This window comes from Gorilla gorilla, chromosome 8, assembly GCF_029281585.2.
Source record: "Gorilla gorilla gorilla isolate KB3781 chromosome 8, NHGRI_mGorGor1-v2.1_pri, whole genome shotgun sequence".
NCBI lineage: Eukaryota > Metazoa > Chordata > Mammalia > Primates > Hominidae > Gorilla > Gorilla gorilla.
Window position 1 is genome coordinate 65,295,424 of NC_073232.2, and position 23,026 is coordinate 65,318,449.

Here is a 23,026-nt window from a genome sequence, read left to right on the forward strand (position 1 = left end):
AATATTCTTAGCCAATTGCATAGATGGGACAGAAGTTTAATTCAATTAGCCAGTTTAAAAATAAAAATACTTAAAGAATTACCAGTAGGATGGCTACTATTAAAAACCCCAGAAAATAACAAATGTTGGCCAGGATATGAAGAAATTGGAACACTCGTGCACTATTGGTGGGAATGTAAAATGGTACAGATGCTATGGAAAACAATATGACAGTTCCTGAAAAAAATTAAAAATAGAACTACCATATAATCCAGCAATTCCACTTCTGGGTTTAGACCTGAAAGTATTGAAAGCAGGTTCTTGAAGATATGTTTGTACACCCCGGTTTATAGCAGCATTATTCATAATAACCAAGGAGAGGAAACAACCTAAATACCCATTGATGGATGAATGGGTAAACAAAATAGGATGTTTGCATACAATGGAATATTATTCAGCCCTAAAAAGGAAGGAAATTCTGACACTTGCTACAACATGGATGAACCTTGAGGACATTATAGTAAGTGAAATCAGCTAGTCACAAAAGGAAAAATACTATATGCTTCTACATATATGAGGTACCTAGTGTATTCATAAAGACAGAAAGTAGAATGGTGGTTTCCAGGGGCTGAGAGGGGAGTTACTGTTTAATAGGTACAGAATTTCTCTTTGGGATGTTGAAAACACTCTGGAAATGGATGGTGGTGATGGTTACACAACAATGTGAATGTACTTAAAGCCATAAAACTATATACTTAAAAATGATTAAGGTGATAAATTATGTTATGTATGTTTTACCACAATAAAAATAATGCTTTAAAAAGAAAATAAGGATTGAAGTGATTGATTGTGAATTCCTCTTCCCTCTGAAGGATAAAAGAGATTTTATCCGATCACATCTTTCCCATGTTAAGTTACCATGATCCCCTCCCCCAAACAGCATTGCTGAAAAAGCAGGGGTGGTGGGCAAGTCATTGAGACCTTGAGTTATATTTCCCTAACTCCCAACTTGCTTGAAGTCTGTGTTCTCTTCATCTTGTCTTTTAAAAATGAGTGGGCTTTTCTTAGAAACTAAATTCCCTGGAGTGTGATATCAGCATACTTTTACTCTGAGAGTTTTTAGCAGCAGCCTTCTCAGCCTGAGAGGAAAAGCAAAATATAAAAATAACTTGGGGCTCACATTCAAATAGGTAAACAGATATGTCCGAAGTGAAACCTCTAATTGAAAGTCATGCATTTCAGTTAGGCACAGTGTTAGATGGTAGGTGGATGAATCATCTGGTCTGACCTGTCAACTGAAGGATCTGGAATTTTTTTTTTTTTAGATGGAGTTTTGCTGTTGTTGCCCAGGCTGGAGTGCAATGGTGCGATCTTGGCTCACTGCAACCTCCGCCTCCCAGGTTCAAATGATTCTCCTGCCTCAGCCTTCTGAGTAGCTGGGATTACAGGCATGCACCACCACGCCCGGCTAATTTTTTGTATTTTTAGTAGAGACAGGGTTTCACTATGTTGGCCAGGCTGGTCTTAAATCCTGAACTCAGGCGATCCACCTGCCTCGGCCTCCCAAAGTGCTGGGATTATAGGCGTGAGCCACCTTGCCCGGCCAGGATCTGGTATTTAATACTCACTTACCTTTTGGCTTCTCTTGCATAATCTCACTGGTTCTGTTCAGCTCCATCTGGACAAGTTTAATATGATAGAACACTGAAGCTTGTTTGTCATGTCTTCCAGCTTTAACACTATTATGGGTTGTATAGATTGTAATTCTTGAAAAGATGAGTCCTCAACATTTCTTGTTAGTTGATAGCTATGTGAGCAGTATAGTGGTGAATGGAGCTCACACTGAAGTGCATAATGATCCTTATTAGACAACTTTGTAAGTTTGAAAATGTCGTCAAAGGAGAATTAGGATCATCTGTCAAGGCTACCCTATTGTGGGGAAGAGAGGTGTGGGTGGAGGCAGAGTTCTCATCGTTAATCGTTGACACTTGGAGAGGTTTGCATCGAGCCTTCTGGGCTTCATTCTAATGACAGTGGAGAGCTGTCTCTACGTTTCAGTGTTGGAAGAAGGGTGGAGGATGACTTTACCATATCCCCCTTTTAAGATCACTTTTACCAGTGAGTGGAAGCTAGAGTGGAATTAGGGAGACCAAACAGGAGGCTGCTGTGGGTTTGTGTCTAAAGATGTTGGTAGTGACATTAGTTGACATGCATGGAGGACTACTTGGATGCCAAAAGCTTTATCCTTACTGTAGCTCTGTGAGCTATAGATGGGTGACATTACTGGCACCATTTTGCGGATGAGGACATCCAGGATTAGAGAGGCTAAGCAGTTTGCCTAAGATCACACAGCTCATAATGAATTTGAGATGGTAGCCAGGCCTAGGTACTGGTAGAGAGGAGCTGTTTTTACTCTCCCAAAGCCATAGGATCACCTGGAATGTGATATAGGAAGGCCTAGGGTTGTCTTTAAACTGGGATCTGGGAGCCATGAGGCAGCTCTGGCCATGTCTGTTCCTAGTTGGAATATATAACAGCTTCTGGACATTATTAAGTGGGCTGGCTTGTGTTTTGTTGAGGAACAGGACAAATGGGGCATTTACTAGTGCTGTGTGCCTCGTTGCTTTTCTGGGTAGTGTTTGGTGATGGGCATAGTGTGGAGTGGTGGCAGAGTACACAGTGTGATTCTGTCTGGTAAGGAAGCTGTACGCTGATGTTCACTGATGTGAATAGGTTCATACAGTCCCTTAGGCATTTGGCTGGAGGATAAAGAACAGCCATTGACCAGCAGAGTACTTTTTTTGAAGTTTATGCAAGACAGCGTGCTAGGTACTACTGCCAGCTTGACAATAAAAGCAGAAAGACATTTAGAGCCATTAAAGAATTATTTATACCAGAATACAAAAACACACTTTTCAAATGTTTTGTAGGCCCTTTTCCTGCACAGCATGTGCCTCATCTACTCAAATTTAGGAAAGGTGGTTGGTGGTTTTGCAGAGAAGCAAGGAACTGTAATATCTGTCTGCATTGGTCATGCTTATCATGTAACACACTGGATTCAGCAGTATAAAGGAAAACCGACAGGTATGGAGTGTCTGCTCTTTTATTTTTAAAAAATTGTTCATTTTTTAATTAAAAAAAGGAAATATGTGCACATGACTTTAAAAAGCTCTGTAAACAACATAGAAGGATGCCGAAAGTGAAAATCCTCCCTTTCATCTCAGTTCTCCCTTGCCTTCCCCAGAGATAGGCCAAATTTTCTTATGTATTTTTCCATATATGTTCTAGGTAGATACAAACATGTTCTGTGTATGATATGCATACTATTCCAAACTTTGCTCTTTATTTTTATAATTCTTGATGACAATTCCATATCAGCCAGAGAAATCTATTCAATTTATTTTAATGTAGTTGGACAATTTCAATATATGAAATTAACAAAATGTTTTTAGCCAGCCCCCTACTTAAACCTTAGAGGTTTTATAAATAATATTGAGAAGTATATCCTTATATTCGTTATTTTACACATGCTTCAGTACATCTGTAGAATAAACTTCTATGTTCATATGTACATTTAAATATTGGGAGCCTAACTGTTGGTCTGTGTAAAGCTAGATTTTGAACATCTATTGTATGAATGACCAGTCTTTTTACAGAACTTAACTTGATTAACATGGTTTCTATCCTGCTTGCATTTGTGAAAAAGTGCAGATCAAATAGATCACATTCTATTTAAACATTTTCTCCTAAAATTAAGGCATTTTAGCCAAATTTTATTTCAGAGAAGTACAGTTTAATCATTAATTAAGCCTCTTCCACACTTTGACAGATACAGCACATCCTTTCTTTTCTTTTCTTAACTTTTTTTTTTTTTTTTTTTTTGAGATGGAATCTTCACTCTGCTGCCCAGACTGGAGTGCAGTGGTGCGATCTCAGCTCACTGCAAGTCCCGCCTCCTGGGTTCACGCCATTCTCCTGCCTCAGCCTCCCAAGTAGCTGGGACTACAGGCGCCTGCAATCACGTCCGGCTAATTTTTTTTTTTTTTTTGTATTTTTTTTAGTAGAGATGGGGATTCACTGTGTTAGCCAGGATGGTCTTGATCTTCTGACCTCGTGATCCGCTGGCCTCAGCCTCCCAAAGTGCTGGGATTACAGGTGTGAGCCACCGTGCCCGGCCTTTTTCTTAACGTAGGTAAACTGGTGTCATGGGAGTTTGTTGAACAGATTATTTCATCCCACAGATATTAAGCCTACTATCCATTAGTTATTTTTCCTGATCTTTTCCCTCCTCCTACCCTCTACCCTCTGAAAGGCTCCAGTGTGTGCTGTTCCCCTCTATGTGTCCATGTGTTCTTATCATTTAGCTCCCACTTACAAGTGAGAACATGTGGTATTTTGTTTTCTGTACCTGTGTTAGTTTGCTAAGGATAATGGCCTCCAGCTCCATCCATGTTCCTTCAAAGGACATGATCTTGTTCTTTTTTATGGCTGCATAGTATACAACGTTGTATGTATCACGTTTCCTTTATCCAGTCTACCACTGATGGGCATTTAGGTTGATTCCATGTCTTTGCTATTGTGAATAGTCCTGTATTGAACATAAGGCATGCATGTATCTTTATAATAGAATGATTTTTATTTTTTGAATGTATACCCAGTATTGGAATGGCTGGGTCAAATGGTATTTCTGTGTTCAGGTCTTTGAGGAGTCAACACACTTTCTTCCACAATGGTTGAACTAATTTACACTCTCACCAGCAGTGTATAAGCATTCTTTTTTCTCTAGAACCTCGCCAGCATTTGTTATTTTTTGACTTTTTAATAATAGCCATTCTGGCCAGGCGCCAGGTGCTCATGCTTGTAATCCCAGCACTTTGGGAGGCCAAGGCGGGTGGATCACAAGGCCAGGAGTTTGAGACCAGCCTGGCCAACATGGTGAAACCCCATCTCTACTAAAGATACAAAAAATTAGCCGGGCGTGGTGGCACACAACTGTAATTCCAGTTACACGGGACGCTGAGGCAGGAGAATCACTTGAACCCGGGAGGTGGAGGCTACAGTGAGTCAAGATTGTGCCATCGCACTCCAGCCTGGGCAATAGGGCAAGACTCTGTCTCAAAAAAACAAAATGGAAAATAATAGCCATTCTGACTGGTGTGAGTTGGTATCTCATTGTGGTTTTGATGTGCACTTCTCTAATGATCAGTGATGTTGAGGTTTTTTTTTTCATATGATTGTTGGCTGCATGTATCTCTTTTGAAAAGGGTCTGTTTGTGTCCCTTGCCCACTTTTTAATGGGGTTGTTTTTTTCTTGTAAACTTGTTTAAGTTCCTTGTAGACTCTGGATATTAGACCTTTGTCAGATGCATAGTTTGCAAAAAATTTCTCCTATACTGTATGTTGTCTGTTTATTGATAGTTTCTTTTGCTATGTAGAAGCTCTTTAGTTTAACTAGATCACATTTGTCAATTTTTGCTTATGTTGTAATTGCTTTTGGCATCTTCATCTTCATCATGAAATCTCTGCCTGTGCCTGTGTCCTGAATGGTATTGCCTAGGTTGTCTTCCAGGGCTTTTCTAGTTTTGGGTTTTACATTTAAGTCTTTAATCCATCTTGAGTTAATTTTTGTATATCGTGTAAGGAAGGGGTCCAGTTTCAATCTTCTGCATATGGCTAGCCAGTTATCCCAGCACCATTTATTGAATAGGGAATCCTTTCCCCATTGCTTGTTTTTGTCAGGTTTGTTGAAGATCAGACAGCTGTAGGTATGCAGTCTTATTTCTGGGTTCTCTGTTCTGTTTCTTTTGTTTATATGTCTGTTTTTGTAACAGTACCATGATGTTTTGGTTACTGTAGCCCTGTAGTATAGTTTTGAAGCAGCATGGTTGTCTGGGGTAATACCCGAGGTTCGTTGCCTCATGACAAAGAAATCAAGGACACAGATACAGGTAAAGTGAGGTTAAGAGAGGAGGTTTAAAAGGCCAAAGAAGGAGAAGAGAAGAGCTCTCTTTCCTACAGATAGAGAGATAGGTGTTTAAGTGGGTCTTTTGGCCCATGGTGGAGTTCTTGTTCTTTTTCGTTAGGATTGCCTTGGCTGCTGGGGCTCTTTTTTGGTTCCATATGAATTTTAAAAGAGTTTTCTCTAGTTCTGTGAAGAATATCAATGGTGGTTTAATAGGAATAGCATTGAATCAGATTGGTTTGGGCAGTATGGCCATTATAACAATGTTGATTCTTCCTATCCATGAGTACAGAATATTTTTCCATTTGTTTGTTTCATCTCTGACTTTCTTTGAGCAGTGGTTTGTAGTTCTCTTTGTAGAGGTCTTTCACCTCCCCGGTTACCTGTATTCCTAGGTATTTTATTCCTTTTGTGGCTATTGTGAATGAGAGTTTGTTCCTGATTTGGCTCTTGGTTTGACTATTGTTGGTGTGTAGGAATGCTAGTGATTTTTGCACATTGATTTTGTATTTTGAGACTTTGCTGAAGTTGTTTATCAGCTTAAGCTTTTGGGCTGAGACGATGGGGTTTTCTAGATATAGGATCATGTCATCTGCAAACAAGGATAGTTTGACTGACTCTCTTCTCATTATTTCTTTCTCTTGCCTGATTGCCATGGCCAGAACTTCCAATACTATGTTGAATAGGAGTGGTGAGAGAGGGCATCTTTGCCTTGTGGCAGTTTTCAAGGGGAATGCTTCCAGCTTTTGCCCATTCAGTACGATGCTGGCTGTGGGTTTGTTGTAGATGGCTCTTATTATTCTGAGGTATGTTCCTTCAATACCTAATTTATTGACAGTTTTTAACATGAATGGATGTTGAATTTTATCAAAACCCTTTTCTGCGTCTATTGAGATAATCATGTTGGTTTTTAGTTCTTTTTATGTGATGAATCACATTTACTGATTTGTGTATGTTGAACCAACCTTGCATCCCAGGGATGAAGTATACTTGACCGTGATGGATAAGCTTCTTGATGTGCTGCTGGATTTGGTTTGTCAGTATTTTGTTGAGGATTTTTGTATCAATATTTGTCAGGGATACTGGCCTGAAGTTTTCTTTTTTGTTTTATCTCTGCCAGGTTTTGGTATCAGGATGATGCTGGCCTCATAGAATGAGTTTGGGAGGAGTACCTCCCCATCAGTTTTGGGGAATAGTTTTAACAGGAATGGTACCAGCTTTTCTTTGTATCTCTGGTAGAATTCAGCTGTGAATCTGTCTGGTTTGGGGCTTTTCCTTGGTTGGTAGGGTATTACTGCTTCAATCTCAGAGTTCGTTATTGGTCTGTTCAGGGATTCAATTTCTTCCCAACTCAATCTTGGGAGGGTGTATGTGTCCAGGAATTTATCCATTTCTTCTAGATTTTCTAGTTTACGACAGCACAATCTTAATTCTGACCTATCAGTGTCCTATTAAAACTCAGGAACTGTAGGCAACCATGATAAGCATGGGAGCCATTCACTTTGCTGGATGAAGAACTTTCTGATACTTAAATATGAGGAATGTGCTGAGTATCTATTAGTGGAAGGTCTTTATTTTTATTTACTTATTCTTATTTATTTATTTTTAAGAGAAAAGGTTTCACTCTGTCACCCAGGCTAGAGTACAGTGATACTGTCATAGCTCACTATAGCCTCGATCTGTGGGGCTCGAGGATCCTCCTTCTTCAGCCTCCCAATTAGCTAGGACTATAGGCCCGTACTGCCATGTCCAGCTGTATTCTTTTTAAATTTCCTTTTTGTAAAGATGGGGCCTCCCTGCATTCCCCAGCTGCTCTTGAACTCCTGGGCTCAGCTGATTCTCTTGCCTCAGCCTCCCAAATTGCTGGAATTACAGGCATGAGCCACTGTACCTGGCTGCTGCTGCTTCTTTTTTTTTCTTTAAATAGCAGTTTACAGATTTGTTTTGAAAGACAGTTTGCTAAAATATCAATTAATATCACTAATGAATAAGCACTACTCTTTTTTACTAATTATTCTTGTCAATGGTGGTCTGAGCTGGGTGTAGTTATTGAGATTTGGAACATGTGTATCTAGGTTCCATAACATGGTCTTGAGAGGCCATGGAGTGGGAGCACCCACTGAGCACTTATCAATAATTACGTCTACACTGATATTAATAATAGCTAACATGTGTTCAGTCACTACTTGTCAAATTCCTGCAATTTTTTTGCCTGTTTTATGGATGAGGAAATTGGAGAAGTTGAGCCCACAGATAGTAAGCGGTAGAGCAAGGATTTGCTCCGAACCCACACCATGAAGTTACACATTGGCCTCCACAAGAATTCTTTGAGATCGATAATACTGTTTCCATTTTACCTTTGAGGAATTTGAGACTTAGAATTAAATGACTTCAGCTTAGGTCATTAAAGGTCACAGAGCTAACGAGAAACCATATGATGTGAAATTGAGATTCTTCAGTGTTGCTGCTATGTAGGCTTGTCCCACACATTTCAGGACATTTAGCTACCTTGGACCCACCCACTAAATGCCAGTAGGGACTCCGATGACTGGGCCGTCTAAAAATGCCCCCACATAGTTCTAATGCCTTCTCCTAGGTGTCATATTTACATTCTTAAATTCAAAGCTTGTCTTTTACCCTTATACTATATCACCTCTCATGGCAATTTTTTAATCAACAGTAATCAAACTTGACTCTAGCTCATAATTTAGAATATTAGGAATAATTATAAATGCAAATCATTTTAATACAGAATCACACATAAGAGTAGCATTTCATCCAGCTGTCTGTTTAGTAGATTAAAACTCGCTGTCTCTAAGACCCAGAGATGACACAGACCTCCTTAAAGTCAAAAAGCAAGTTGATAGCTGACTGGACTTAAGTCATATCTCTGAACTTGAGGCTGGGGTCATTTCTTCACATTACCAGTTTGCTTCAGGCAAATGTATTTGACTAAGCCGTTTTTATTTTTATTTTTTATTTTTATTTTTTGAGACGGAGTCTCATTCTCTCACCCAGGCTGGAGTGCAGTGGCGCCATCTCGGCTCACTGCAACCTCCACCTCCTGGGTTCAAGCCATTCTCTTGCCTCAGCCTCCCAAGTAGGTGGGATTACAGGCACCTGCCACCACGCCCAGCTAATTTTTGTATTTTTAGTAGAGATGAGGTTTCATCATGTTGGCCAGGCTGGTCTTGAACTCCTGACCTCATGATCTACCCGCCTTAGCCTCCCAAAGTGCTGGGATTACAGGCGTGAGCCACCGTGCCCAGCCACCATGTTTATGTTTTAATGAGTGATTTTGACCTTTCAAAGGGAAACATTTGGAGGGTTGATGTAATTGAGTTGAAACAGCACACCATAGAACTGCAGAACAAGTTCGTGGCTATTTTGGAAAAGCTATTTCAAACATGGTCTTTCCCTTAAGCAGTTTTATACTGCTGACAGAACTGGATGCTTACATGAGACTTGTCACTTTCACCCTAGCAGGTGTTTGTGAATCAGGCTTCCCCCAAATTTAAGTAGGTTAAGAAGCAGGTCGAATAATATCACATATATTAATCCTGAAGGTTCCCATGGAGGGAAAGAATTTATGGTGAATGAAAAATGTTATCGTTTGAAAGCATCCACATGTTTCAGATAATTTGTTGAGTGTCTCTGTCATGTGGAAGATGCAGTTGTAAGTTCTGTGGGTGAATTTGGTATATATTTTGCCTATTGCTTATGGTGCTGATGGTCTCCAAACGCTTTGTGTATTTTCAATGAAAGATAACTTAAAAGATTACTCCTTATGCCTACTTCAATAATTAAATGATTATAGTGTCCACTCTGTAGAATCAGGGCTAGAGGTTAGTTTTGGCAAATACATCCTCTCTCTTTGTCTGACACTTCCAGTCTCATTTGTTTAATAGTATGCCTGTAGAATATGAAATTTTTTGGAACATATTTAATGAAGAAGTTTATTCATTATTCAGGGAAGATCACCAAATGATTATAGCTTTTTAAAAAGCATCTTTAATCTCATAGAGTTGCTTGGGCCTGAAATTTGGATCATAATCAGTGAGCCACGGAGCTTGAGGAAACTATGACCAATGCAGAAAGGTCTCCTGATGAATGATAGGAGAGCATTGGCAGGTGTTGGAAAAACCTCAATTATCCTGGTACAAATTGAGAGGTGTTGAGGGATTTGCATTTCTTACTGACTATGGGAAAAAGAAGTTAATTGAAGCTGTTGACAAAGATTTTCCATTAGTGATTCAGAAATCATAGAGGTTGTTTTGAAATTACCCAAGCATAGTAATGGGAAAATAATTTCTCTTTCTTTTTCCTCTTTATTCTTATATGGAGAATGAGAATGTTACTTGGGAAAAGTCTGGAATATTGACTCATTTTGTAGACACCTATACTGATGTTATGTTTCTTTGACTTTTATGAAAGAGAGACCACTGATTAAAAAGCCTGATATTAATTTCTTCAAAAGAATAAAACAGATTTAGGGTATATGCTGGTGTTGTTTATTCTGATTTATATGCATATCATCTGTACCCATAGCTATGGCATATTACTGTAATCAGTGTTCTAATGATGACCTTGTCTCAAGAAGACTACGTGAAATTGGGTTCTGGAGGCTCTTGTTTTAAGAATCAGGAAATAGGCCGAGTGCAGTGGCTCACACCTGTAATCCCAGCCAGTTTGGGTGGCTGAGGTGGATGGATCATTTGAAGTCAGGAATTCGAGACCAGCCTGGCCAACAAGATGAAAACCCGTCTCTACCAAAAATACAAAAATTAGCTGGGCATGGTGGCGGGCGCCTGTAATCCCAGCTACCTGGAAGGCTGAGGCAGGAGTGTCGCTAGAACCCGGGAGGCAGAGGTTGCAGTGAGCCAAGATCGCACCACTGTTTTCCAGCCTGGGCAATAGAGTGAGACTCAGTCTCAATAAATAAATAAATAAATAAATAAATAAAATAAAAACAAAATAAAAATCAGGAAATATCCTCAAAAACGTGTTTGAGGAGATGAGAAAATTTTCAGAAAACACTGTAGTGAAAATACTTGTTAAATAGTATGGGTATTAGGCCTTCAATTGGATAAAACCCAATTATGTTTTCTAAAATTTGGCAGTGAAACCTGAGTAACTCTTCTATTATAAGGAAAAAACACCTCAGCTCTCCACAAAGCACTGAATTAGCCATCTCTCAAAAAATGGAAGTGAGGACAGGTACATAAATGTGGAAGAACATTTAATAGTTTAATGACCTAGAAGTACATTCATGTGTTCTGAAATGAAAAAGATTATGAGGTGGTATATATAGTTATAAACTTATAAAATGAATGAATTTATAAGATAAGAAACATACAAAAGATATAAGGCATAAAAAACGTGTACAAAATATGCAAAAGTATTTAAAATAATATATACAAATTATACAGAAAGTAAGCATTTATTTATTTAGTTTTTATTTTAAGTTCCATGGTACACGTGCAGGATGTGCATGTTTGTTACACAGGCAAACATGTGCCATGGTGGTTTGCTGCTCCAGCAACCCATCACCTAGGTATTAAGCCCAGCATGCATTAGCTATTTTCCATCTGCTCTCTCTCCCTCCACCCCCTTCCCCTGACAGACCCTGTGTGTGCTGTTCCCCTCCCTGTGTCCATGTGTTCTCATTGTTCAGCTCCCACTTATCAATGAGAGCATGCAGTGTTTGGTTTTCTGTTCCTGCATTAGTTTGCTGAGGATAATGGCTTCCAGCTCCATCCATGTCCCTCTCCCTCCTTCCACCCTCTACCCTTTGATAGGCCCTGGTGTCTGTTGTTCCCCACTATGCATCCACATGTTCTCATCATTTAGCTCCCAATTATAAGTGAGAACATGTGGTATTTGGGTTTCTGTTTCTACATTAGATGGCTAAGGTTAATGGCCTCCAACTCCATCCATGTCCCTGCAAAGGACATGATCTCATTCCTTTCTATGACTGCATAGTATTACGTAGTATATGTGTACCACATTTTCTTTATCCAGTCATCATTGATGGGCATTTAGGTTGATTACGTGTCTTTACTATTGTGAATAGTGCTGCAATGAACATATGCATGCATGTATCTTTATAATAGAATGATTTATATTCCTTTGGGTATATATCCAGTAATGGGATTGTTGGTCAAATGGTATTTCTGGTTCTAGATCTTTGAGGAATCACCACATTGTCTTCCACAATGGTTGAATGAATTTACATTCCCATCAACAGTGTAAAAGCACTTCTGTCTCTCTGTAGCCTGACCAGCATCTGTTGTTTCTTGACTTTTTGATAATTGCCATTCTGACTGGTGTGAGATGGCATCTAGTGGTTTTGATTTGCATCTCTCTAATGATCAGTGATGTTGAGCTTTTTTTCATGTTTGTTGGCTGCATAAATATCTTCTTTTGAGAAGTGTTTATTCATGTCCTTTGCCTACTTTTTAATGGGGTCATTTGTTTTTTCTTGTGAATTTGTTTAAGTTCCTTGTGGACTCTGGTTATTAGATCTTTGTCAGATGGATAGATTGCACAAATTCTGTCCCGTTCTGTAGGTTGTCTGTTTGCCCTGATAATAGTTTCTTTTGCTGTGCAGGAGCTCTTTAGTTTAATTAGATTCCATTAGTCAATTTTTGCTTTTGTTGCAATTGGTTTTGATGTTTTCGTTATGAAATCTTTGCTTGAACCTATGTCCTGAATGGTGTTGCCTTCTTCTAGGGTTTTTATAGTTTTGGGTTTTACATTTATGTCTTTAATCCATCTTGAGTTAGTTTTTGTATTAAGTGTAAGGAAAGGATCTAGTTTCAATTTTCTATATATGGCTATCTCAGTTATCCCAGCATCATTTATTAAATAGGGAATCCTTTCCCCATTGCTTGTTTTTGTCAGGTTTGTCAAAAATGAGGTGGTTGTAGAGGTTTGCTCTTATTTCTAAGTACTCTATTCTGTTCCATTGGTCTATATGCCTGTTTTTGAGTTTGAAGTTGGGCAGTGTGATGCCTCTAGCTTTGTTCTTTTGCTTGTTTTTTGTTTTTGAGACAGAGTCTTGCTCTGTTGCCCAGGCTGGAATGCAGTAGTGGGATCTTGGCTCATTGCAACCTTCGCCTCCTGGGCTCAAGTGATTCTCATGCCTCAGCCTACCAAGTAGTTGGGACTACAGGTGTGCACCACCCCACCTGGCTAATTTTTGTATTTTTAGTAGAGACAGGGTTTCACCACGTTGGCCAGGCTGCTCTCGAACTCCTGGCCTCAAGCGATCCACCTGCCTTGGCCTCCCAAAGTGCTGGGATTATGGGTGTGAGCCACTGCACCCGGAAATGCTTTGTTCTTTTTGCTTAGTGTTGTCTTGGCTATATGGGCTCTTTTTTTGTTCTATATGAATTTTAAAATAGTTTTTCCTAATTCTGTGAAGAATGTCAATGGTAGTTTAATAGGAATAGCATCGAATCTGTAAATTACTTTGGGCAGTATGGCCATTTTAATGATATTAGTTCTTCCTATCCATGAGCATGGAATGATTTTCCATTTGTTTGTGTCCTCTCTGATTTCCTTGGGCAGTGGTTTGTAGTTCTCCTTGAAGAGGTCTTTCACTTCCCTTGTTAGCTGTATTCCTAGGCATTTTATTCTCTTTGTAGCAATTGTGAATAAGAGTTCATTCATGATTTGGCTCTCTGCTTGTCTGCTGTTGGTGTATAGGAATGCTAGTGACTTTTAGACATTGATTTTGTATCCTGAGATTTTGCTGAAGTTGCTTATCAGCTTAAGAAGCTTTTGGGCTGAGACGATGGGGTTTTCTTGATATAGGATCATGTCATCTGCAAACAAAGACAATTTGACTTCCTCTTTTTAAAATTTGAATACCCTTTATTTCTTTCTCTTGCCCTATTGCCCTGCCAGAACTTCCAATACTATGTTGAGTAGGAGTGGTGAGAGAGGGCATCCTTGTCTTGTGCTGGTTTTCAAGGAGAATGCTTCCAGCTTTTTCCCATTCAGTATAATGTTGGCTGTGGGTTTGTCATAGATAGCTTTTATTATTTTGAGGTATGTTCTTTTAATACCTAGTTTATTGAGAGTTTTTAACATGAAGGGATGTTGAATTTTGTTGAAGGCTTGTTCTGTGTCTATTGATATAATCATGTGGTTTTTGTCTTTAGTTTGGTTTATGTGATGAATTATCTTTATTGATTTGTATATGTTGAACCAGCCTTGCATCCCAGGGATGAAGCCAGCTTGATCATGGTGGCTAAGCTTTTGATGTGCTTCTGGATTCAGTTTGCCAGTATTTTGTTGGGGACTTTTGCATAGATGTTCATCAAGGATATTGGCCTGAAGGTTTCTTTTTTTGTATTTTCTCTGCCAGGCTTTGATATCAAGATGATGCTGACCTCATAAAATGAGCTAGGGAGGAGTTTCTCCTCTTTGATTGTTTGGAATAGTTTCAGAAGAAATACTACCAGCTCCTCTTTGTACCTCTGGTAGGATTCAGCTGTGAATCCGTCTGGTCCTGGGTTTGTTTGGTTGCTAGGCTATTAATTATTGCCTCAATTTCAGAACTTGTTATTGGTCTATTAAGGGAGTCAATTTCTTTCTGGTTTAGTCTTGGGAGGGTGTATATGTCCAGGAATTTATCCATTTCTTCTAGATTTTCTAAATTTTTTTTGCATAGAGGTGTTTATGGTATTGTCTGATGGTTGTTTGTATTTCTTTGGGGTCAGTGGTGATATTCCCTTTATCATTTTTTATTTTGTCTAGTTGATTCTTCTCTTTTTCTTCTTTATTAGTCTAGCTAGTGGTCTATCTATTTTATTAATATTTTCAAAAAAAACCAGCTCCTGTATTTGTTGATTTTTTGAAGGGTTTTTTTGCATCTCTGTCTCCTTCAGTTCTGCTCTGATCTTGGTTATTTTTGTCTCCTGCTAGCTTTGGGGTTTGTTTGCTCTTTCTTCTCTAGTTCTTTTACTTATGATGTTAGCATGTCAATTTGGGATCTTTCTAGATTTTTGATGCAGTCATTTAATGCTATAAATTTCCCTCTTAACACTGCTTTAGCTGTGTCCCAGAGGTTCTGGTATGTTGTCTCTTTGTTCTCACTAGTTTCAAAGAACTTCTTGGTTTCTTCCTTGATTTCATTATTTACTCAGGAGTCATTCAGGAGCAGGTTGATCAATTTCCATATAGTTGTGTGGTTTTGAGTGAGTTTCTTAATCTTGAGTTCTAATTTGATTTTGCTGTGGTCTGAGAGACTGTTTGTTATGATTTCAGCTCTTTTTCATTTGCTGAGGAGTGTTTTACTTCTAACTATGTGATCAATTTTAGAGTAAGTTGCCATGTGGCACCAAGAAGAATGTATATTCTGTTGTTTTGGAGAGGAGAGTTCTATAGATATCTATCAGGTCCACTTGATTCAGAGCTGAGTTCAAGTCCTGAATATCTTTGTTAATTTTCTCTCTCAATGATCTGTCTAATATTGACAGTGGAGTGTTAAAGTCACCCACTGTTATCATGAGGGAGTCTAAGTCTCTTTATAGGTCTTTAAAAACTTGTTTTATGAATCTGGCCAGGCACGTTGGCTCATGCTTGTAATCCCAGCACCTTGTGGGGCTGAGGTGGGTGGATCACTTGAGGTCAGGAGTTCAAGACCAGCCTGGACAACATGGTGAAACCCTGCCTCTACTAAAAATACAAAAATTAGCCAAGTATGGTGGTGCATGCCTCTAATCCCAGCCACTCAGGAGGCTGAGGCAGGAGAATCGCTTGAACCCAGGAGGCAGAGGTTGTAGTGAGCCAAGATCATGCCACTGCACTCCAGCCTGGGCGATAGAGCGAGACTGTGTCTCAAAAAACACAAAAAACAAAAAACCCCTCAAAACTTGTTTTTTTATGAATTTGGGTGCTCCTGTATTGGGTGCATATATATGTTTAGGATAATGAGCTCTTCTTGTGGAATTGAACCCTTTACCATTATGTAATGCCTTTCTTGTCTTGGTTGATCTTTGTTGGTTTGAAACCTGTTTGTCAGAAACTAGGATTGCAACCCCTGCCTTTTTCTGCCTTCCATTTGCTTGGTAAATTTTCCTTCATCCCTTTATTTTGAGCCTATGTGTATCTTTGCACGTGAGATGTGTTTCTTGAATACAGTGCACAGATGGGTCATGACTCTTTATCCAGCTTGCCATTCTGTGTCTTTTAATTGGGGCATTTAGTCCATTTACATTTAAGGATAGTAGAGTTATGTGTGAATTTGATCCTGTCAAATGATCCTAGCCTCATGATGCTAGCTGGTTATTTTGCAGACTTGTTAATGTAGTTGCTTCATAGTGTCATTGGTTTGTGTACTTCAGTGTGATTTTGTAGTGACTGGTAATGCTTTTTCCTTTCTATATTTCATGCTTCCTTCAGGAATTCTCGCAAGGCAGGCCTGGTGATGACAAATTCCCTCAGTGTTTCGAAAAGGATTTTATTTTCCTTTGCTTATGCCTGAAAAGGATTTTATTTTCCTTTGCTTATGAAGCTTAGTTTGGCCGTATATGAAATTCTGGGTTGGAAATTCTTTTCTTTAAGAATGTTGAATAATGGCCCCCAATCTCTTCTGGCTTGTAGGGTTTCCACTGAGAGTTCTGCTGTTAGTCTGATTGGCTTCCCTTTGTAGGTTACCTGGCCTTTCTCTCTGGCTTCCCTTAACATTTTTTCCTTCACTTTGACCTTGGAGAATCTGATGATTACGTGTCTTGGGGTTGATCTTCTCCTGGAGCATCTTAGTAGTGTTCTCTGTATTTCCTGAGTTTGAATGTTGGCCTGTCTTGCTAGGTTGGGGGAGTTCTCCTGAATGATATCCTGAAGTATGTTTCCAACTTGGTTCCATTCTTTCCATCTCTTTTAGGTACCCCAATCAGTTATAGGTTTGGTCTTTTTACATAATCTTATAGTTCTCTAAGGTTTTGTTCATTCCTTTTTATTCTTCTCTAATCTTGTCTGCCTGTCTTATTTCAGCAAGATAGTCTTCAAGCTCTGACATTGTTTCTTCTGCTGGTCTATTCGGCTCTTGATACTTGTAGTTGTGCTGTGAAGTTCTCATGTTGTGTTCTTCAGCTCCATCGGGTCATATATGTTCCTCTCTAAACTGATTATTCTGGTTAACAGCTCCTGTAATGTTTTATCATTGTTCTTAGCCTTTTTGAATTGGGTTAGAACATACTCTTTTAGCTCAGTGAAGTTTGTTATTACTCCCCTTCTGAAGCCTACTTCTGTTACTTCATCCATCTCAGCCTCAGCCCAGTTCTGTGCCCTTGCTGGAGAGGTGTTGTGATCATTTGGAAGAGAAGAGACACTCTGACTTTTTCAGTTTTCAGAGTTTTTGAGTTGATTCTTTCTCATGTTCGTGAGCTTATCTACCTTCAATCTTTGAGGCTGCTGACCTTTGGATAGGGTTTTGTGGGGTCTTTTTTGTTGATGTTGTTGTTGTTGCTTTCTGTTGGTTTGTTTTTAACAGTCAGGCCCTTCTTCTGTAGGCCTGCTGTGGTTTGCTAGGGGTCCACTCCAGAATATTTGCCTCAGTCCCTCCCACACCTGGATGTGTTACTAGTGGAAGCTGCAGAATAGCAAAGATGGGTGCCTGGTTTTTCCTCTGGGAGCTCTGTCGCAGAAGGGCACTGACCTGATGCCAGCTGGAACACTCCTGTATAAGGTGTGTGATGACCCCTGTTGAGGCGTCTCACCCCATCAGGAGGCACAAGATGAGGGATCCTCTTAATGAAGCACTCTGGCTGCCTCTTGGCGAAGTGGGTGTGCTGGGCTGTGAGGAATCCCCTTGGTCCAGACTGCTCAGACTCCATCCAGACTGCCAACAATCTTTAGAGCCAGCAGGCAGGAGAGACTGAGTCTGCTGAACTGCAGAGACTGTGGCCACCCCTCCCCATGGGGGCTCCTTCCCAGGGAGATCAGAGTTTTGTTTGTAAATCCCTGGCTGGGGTTGCTGAAATTCCCACAGGGATGCCCTGCCCAGTAGGAAGGGATGGATCTGGGTCTCACCTAAAGAAGCAGTCTGGCCGTGATCTGCCACAGCCACTGTGCGGTGCTGTGGGGAATTCCTCTTGGTCCAAACTGCCCAGTCTCTTTAGCACTGGCAGGGGAAAACAGCTGACTAGGGCCTCAGTGATGGTGGCTGCCCCCGCCCCCCGACAGGAACTCAGTCATCTTAGGTAGCCTTCAGCCTGCTGCCACTGGCCACAACCCAAGAGGCCACTGAAAGTCTGCACAGCTCTGTGTTTGGGACTCAAGGCCTTGGTGATATGGGCTCACGAGGGTATCTCCAGATCCACAGTTGCACAGATCTATGGAAAGAGCATGGTTTCCTGGGCAGGGTAGCACAATCACTTAATGCCTCCCCTGGCTGGGGTTGGGAGTTCCCCTTGCCCTGTGCAGCTCCTGGGTGGGCCATGGCTCCACCCTGCTTTTCCTCACTCTCCATGGTAAACCAACTGCCTAGTCAGTCCCAGTGAGAGAATCTGGATACCTCAGTTGAAGGTGCAGGATTCATTCGCCGTTTTCATTCTGCTCGGTGGGAGCTGCTGACCACAGCTGCTTCTAAGCAACCAAGTAAGCATTTATTTAGCACTAACTGCCAGGATATTCTTGGTGCTTAAGATATACATCAGTAACTGCTTAATACTCTCGTTTTCTTTAAGACCTAGCTCAATGTCATGTGGACCATGTGGACCAAAACCAGAAAGCTTTTGCTGAACTACCAGTGTGGGTGTGGGTGAGGTACTCTCCTGTGAAGTATCCTCTCATGTAGTACTCACTGCATGAGTTATGTTCCTGTATACTATAGACATTCATCCTTCTTTCTTTGTTTTAGGTTGAAAATGTCATAAATAAGTCTGTTTGATGAGAAAGAAGAACTAATAGAATGTAAAAGGCTGGAGGGATATAAAAGAAAGATAATTAATGAAATGAGTTTTACAAAAATATTCCTAATTAGAGCCCTTTAAATGGCATACTCCTCATGGGCCCATAAATTATTATATGATTTTAGAAAAGAAATAGATTCCTTCTAAGATGTACTTCAGTTGTAGAAATCAAGAAATACTTGTGGTGTTCCTCTTTTATCTATGAGAAATATCCATACATCCATTAAAGGATGTATCCATATAATGATGTATATATAAAAAATATATATACATCAGTGACTCAAAGATTTTCCCTTGGTGGTGTGCTAAAAGAGACCAGTAAGAAATGTGTCAAAATGTAAGTGCTTTTGACCAGGGCAAATTACAAATTATTTGTAATTTTTGTTGCCTGTGTGTGTCTTTATTTTCTAAATATTTGTCAATGAAATCTATTACTTTTGCAAACATGGGAAAAGTAAGAAAAAAATATAATACGGTTCAGAAAGATTTTCACTTACTAAAGGAGAATATAAAACATTTAGCTCAGAAAGTCACTTTTCTGTTAACTCGACAGTTAATCTCCAATATATTGTTCAATATCCAAGAGTTTTGCTAGATTTCTCTTTTGCCTTGGGACTCCTAAGGGACACAATGCTTGGTAGCCCGTAGTTGTTACTACTTTAATCATGCAAATCTAGGACATTAGGGCAGTGAGTTAGTGCATGAATGATTATTGGGCACCTTAGATCCTACTTGCTAGTAAGGTCCTCTTTGTCTCTGCATATGGCTGGCCTGGATGGACACTTATCTTTTGGCTGAAGAATACATCCAATGGAGAGAACCCAAGAGCCAAGCTAAGTGAATCAGTTTCACTAGGACATTAATTTCTAAGATGTAGTCCTTGGAGTTCTGGAGAACAAAAGATGGTGCATTACTGGAAATTCACTATACTCATTAACATATTTAAGGCTGGAGAAATTCTGGAGCAAAGAACCAAAGGTAATTGCAGACAAAGGAGGGTTTTTAATGGAATGTGACTGGCATCTAGGAACTGATTGGGGGGTGGATGGCCCCTGAAAAGAAAGGTTGGAAACTGAATGGGAGAAAGAGGGGACTGATCTTACTGATCAAGGTGGTTCCTGTACCTTGTATGGGAGTAACATGAAATCTTTAATTCCCCAAATCTAAGTACACTATGTGGTTACAACAGGGGCAATTTTACATTTGTGTGAAGCTTGAAATGGTTTCCTAATTGAATCGATTGTTGTAGCTTTGAAAAATTGTGTTTAAATGACATTTTTGTAAAATACAAAAATAAATTCCTATTTTTAATCTCAGTAGGAGACTTTTACTTGCAAGAATCTTTATGATTTCTGCTGTGTAAATCCTTTGTGTAAATGTATTTTTATGCATCAGGTTACTTATATTAAAAAACTCCTCTGTTGATTTTCAGTTGATAGGTTTTCTTATAACATTTAGAAAAATGGATGGTACAATTAACCTCCTACTCACTGACTCTGTAAAGAGAAATCATTTGGCTCTATTTTTTTTGTTAATGTCTACAATATGTCCTTTAAAGAAGTCTTATCAAGGGATAGATAGGTAGAGAATCCTAAGCCCCTATTCTGGGGAGTTGAAAGGTTTTAAGGATTTAGAAATTTTTGCTTACAAATACATGTGTTACTTTGCTAATTTAAAGGTATAGCTATTTAGTTCAGAAAACTAAGTATAAGGCCATTATATTGGGGACAAAAATATTTTATTTCTTAGTAGATGGGATCCCTTTACTTTCTTGGTTATGTGTTCCAGCTGTCTTCATTGTGTGGATCTGACTGTGTTTTTAGCTATGTTTTTACACACATGTACCATCTTCTACATGCATTTACTTGGATTTTATTTATATTATATCTGTTAAGAAGCAGATTCATGACATACATCTATGCAGTTGGAATTCAAGGCTGTCCATCAGTTGTTACCCACTGATGTACGTAACAGACTGGGAATGTAACTTGCTTTACAAGTGAAATTGTTATGTCATTGCCATTTGTTCATTACCATCTGTATCACTCTGTCTGATTTGCATGATCTATGTATTAGCCTGCCCTCACACTGCTGTAAAGAACTACTGGAGACTAATTTATAAAGAAAAGAGGTTTAATCAACTCACAGTTTTGTTGGATGTACAGGCTTCTGCTTCTGGGGAGGCCTTAGGAAACTTACAATCATGGCAGAAGGAAAGGGATCAGGCACATCTTCACATGGCTGGGAAGGGAAAGAGAGAGTGGGAGGAGGTACTACACATGTTTTAGCAAGCAGATCTTGTGAGAACTCTATCATGAGACAGCACTAGGGAGATGGTGCTAAACCATTAGAAACCACACCCATAATCCAACCACTTCCCACCAGGCCCCACCTCCAACACTGGGAATTAAAATTCAGCATGAGATTTGGGTGGGGACACATAGCCAAAGCATATCATTCTGCCCCTGGCTCCTCCCGAATCTCATGTCCTTCTCACATTTCAAAACACGATCATGCCCTCCCAACCATCCCCCAAAGTCCTAACTAATTCCAGCATTAACCAAAAGTCCAGGTCCAAAGTCTCATCTGAGACAAGGCAAGTCCCTTTCACCTATGAGCCTGTAAAATAAAAAACAAGTTAGTTAATTCCAACATACAATGGGAGTACAGGCATTGGTATATGCCCCCATTCCAAAAGGAAGAAATTGGCCAAAACAGAGGGCCTATAGGCCCCATGCAAGTCTGAAACCCAGCAGGGTAGTCATTAAATCTTAAAGCTGCAAAATAATCTCCTTTGCCTCTGTATCTCACATCCAGGCCACACTGATGCCAGGCATGGACTTCCAAGCTTTGGGCAGCTCCACTCTTGTGGCTCTGCAGGGCTCAGCCCTCATGGCTGCTTTCATAGACTGGCATAGAGTGCCTGCAGCTTTTCCAGGTGCATGATGCAAGCTGTTGGTGGATCTACTATTCTGGGGTCTGGAGGAAGGCAGCCCTCCTCTTGCAGCTCCACTAGGCAGTACCCCAGTAGGGACTCTGTGTGGGGGCTCCAACCCTACATTTCCCCTCTGCACTACCCTAGTAGAGGTTCTCCATGAGGGCTTTGCCCCTGCAGCAGACTTCTGTCTGGACATCCAGATGTTTCCATATAATGTCTGAAATCTAGGTGGAAGCCCTCAAGCCTCAACTTTTGACCTTTGTGCACCTGCAGGTTTAACACCACATGGAAGCCTTGTTGGCTTCTGGCTTGCACCCTCTGGAGCAGTGGCCTGAGACTTATCTGGACCTTTTTAGTCATGGCTAGAGCTGGAGTGGCTGGGATGCAAGGAGCCATGACCTGACGCTGCCCAGCGCAGTGGTGTCCTAGGCCTGGCCCACAAAACTATTTTTCCCTCCTAGACCTCCTGGCCTGTGATGGGAGAGACTGCCACAAAGGTCTCTGAAGTGCATTGGAGGCATTTTCCCTGTTGTGTTGGCTATTAACGTTCAGCTCCTCTTTACTTATACAAATTTCTGCAGCTGGCTTGAATTTCTCCTCAGAAAATGGGTTTTTCTTTTCTACCATGTCTTTCCTGTCTTCTTATGAGCCCTGCAAACTCTTCTAACTTCTGCCTGTTACCCAGTTTCAAAGTTGCTTCCACATTTTTGGGTATCTTTATAGCAGTGCCCCGCTTCTCTTATAACAGTTCCCTTCCCTTCCCTCCCCTCCCCTCCTCTCTCCCTCCCCCTCCCCTCCCCTCCCGGTCCCTTCCCTTCCCTTTTTTATTTTGAGACAGAGTCTTGCTCTGTTGCCCAGACTGGAGTGCAGTGGCATGATCTTGGCTCACTGCGACCTATGCCTCCTGAGTTCAAATGACTCTCCTGCCTCACCTTCCTAAGTAGCTCAGATTATAGGCACACGCCACCATGCCTGGCTAATTTTGCTTTTTTTTTTTGTATTTTTAGTAAAGACAAGATTTTACAGTGTTGGCCAGGCTGGTCTCGGACTCCTGACCTCAGGTGATCCGACTGCCTCGGCTACCCAAAATGCTGGGATTACAAGGTGTGAGCCACTGCACCCATCCCCTACTTTCTGTATTAGTCTGTTCTTGTACTGCTGTAAAGAACTACCTGAGACTGAGTAATTTATATGGAAATGAGGTTCAATTGGCTCAAAGTTATG

General features: G+C 40.3%; 1 protein-coding gene across 6 annotated transcripts in view; it reads left to right on the top strand.

The window, feature by feature from the left end:
- SGMS1 (sphingomyelin synthase 1) overlaps positions 1-23,026 on the top strand; it is a 313,766-nt gene that overhangs the window by 126,267 nt on the left and 164,473 nt on the right. Inside the window, exon 1 of one of the 6 annotated variants that reach the window (XM_031015365.3) lies at positions 2,899-3,063. The exons of the other annotated variants lie outside the window; for them this stretch is intronic. The gene's annotated coding sequence lies outside the window, so the exon portion shown is untranslated. Of the gene's footprint in view, positions 1-2,898; positions 3,064-23,026 lie in introns of those variants that run through there. 6 annotated transcript variants of the gene reach the window in all.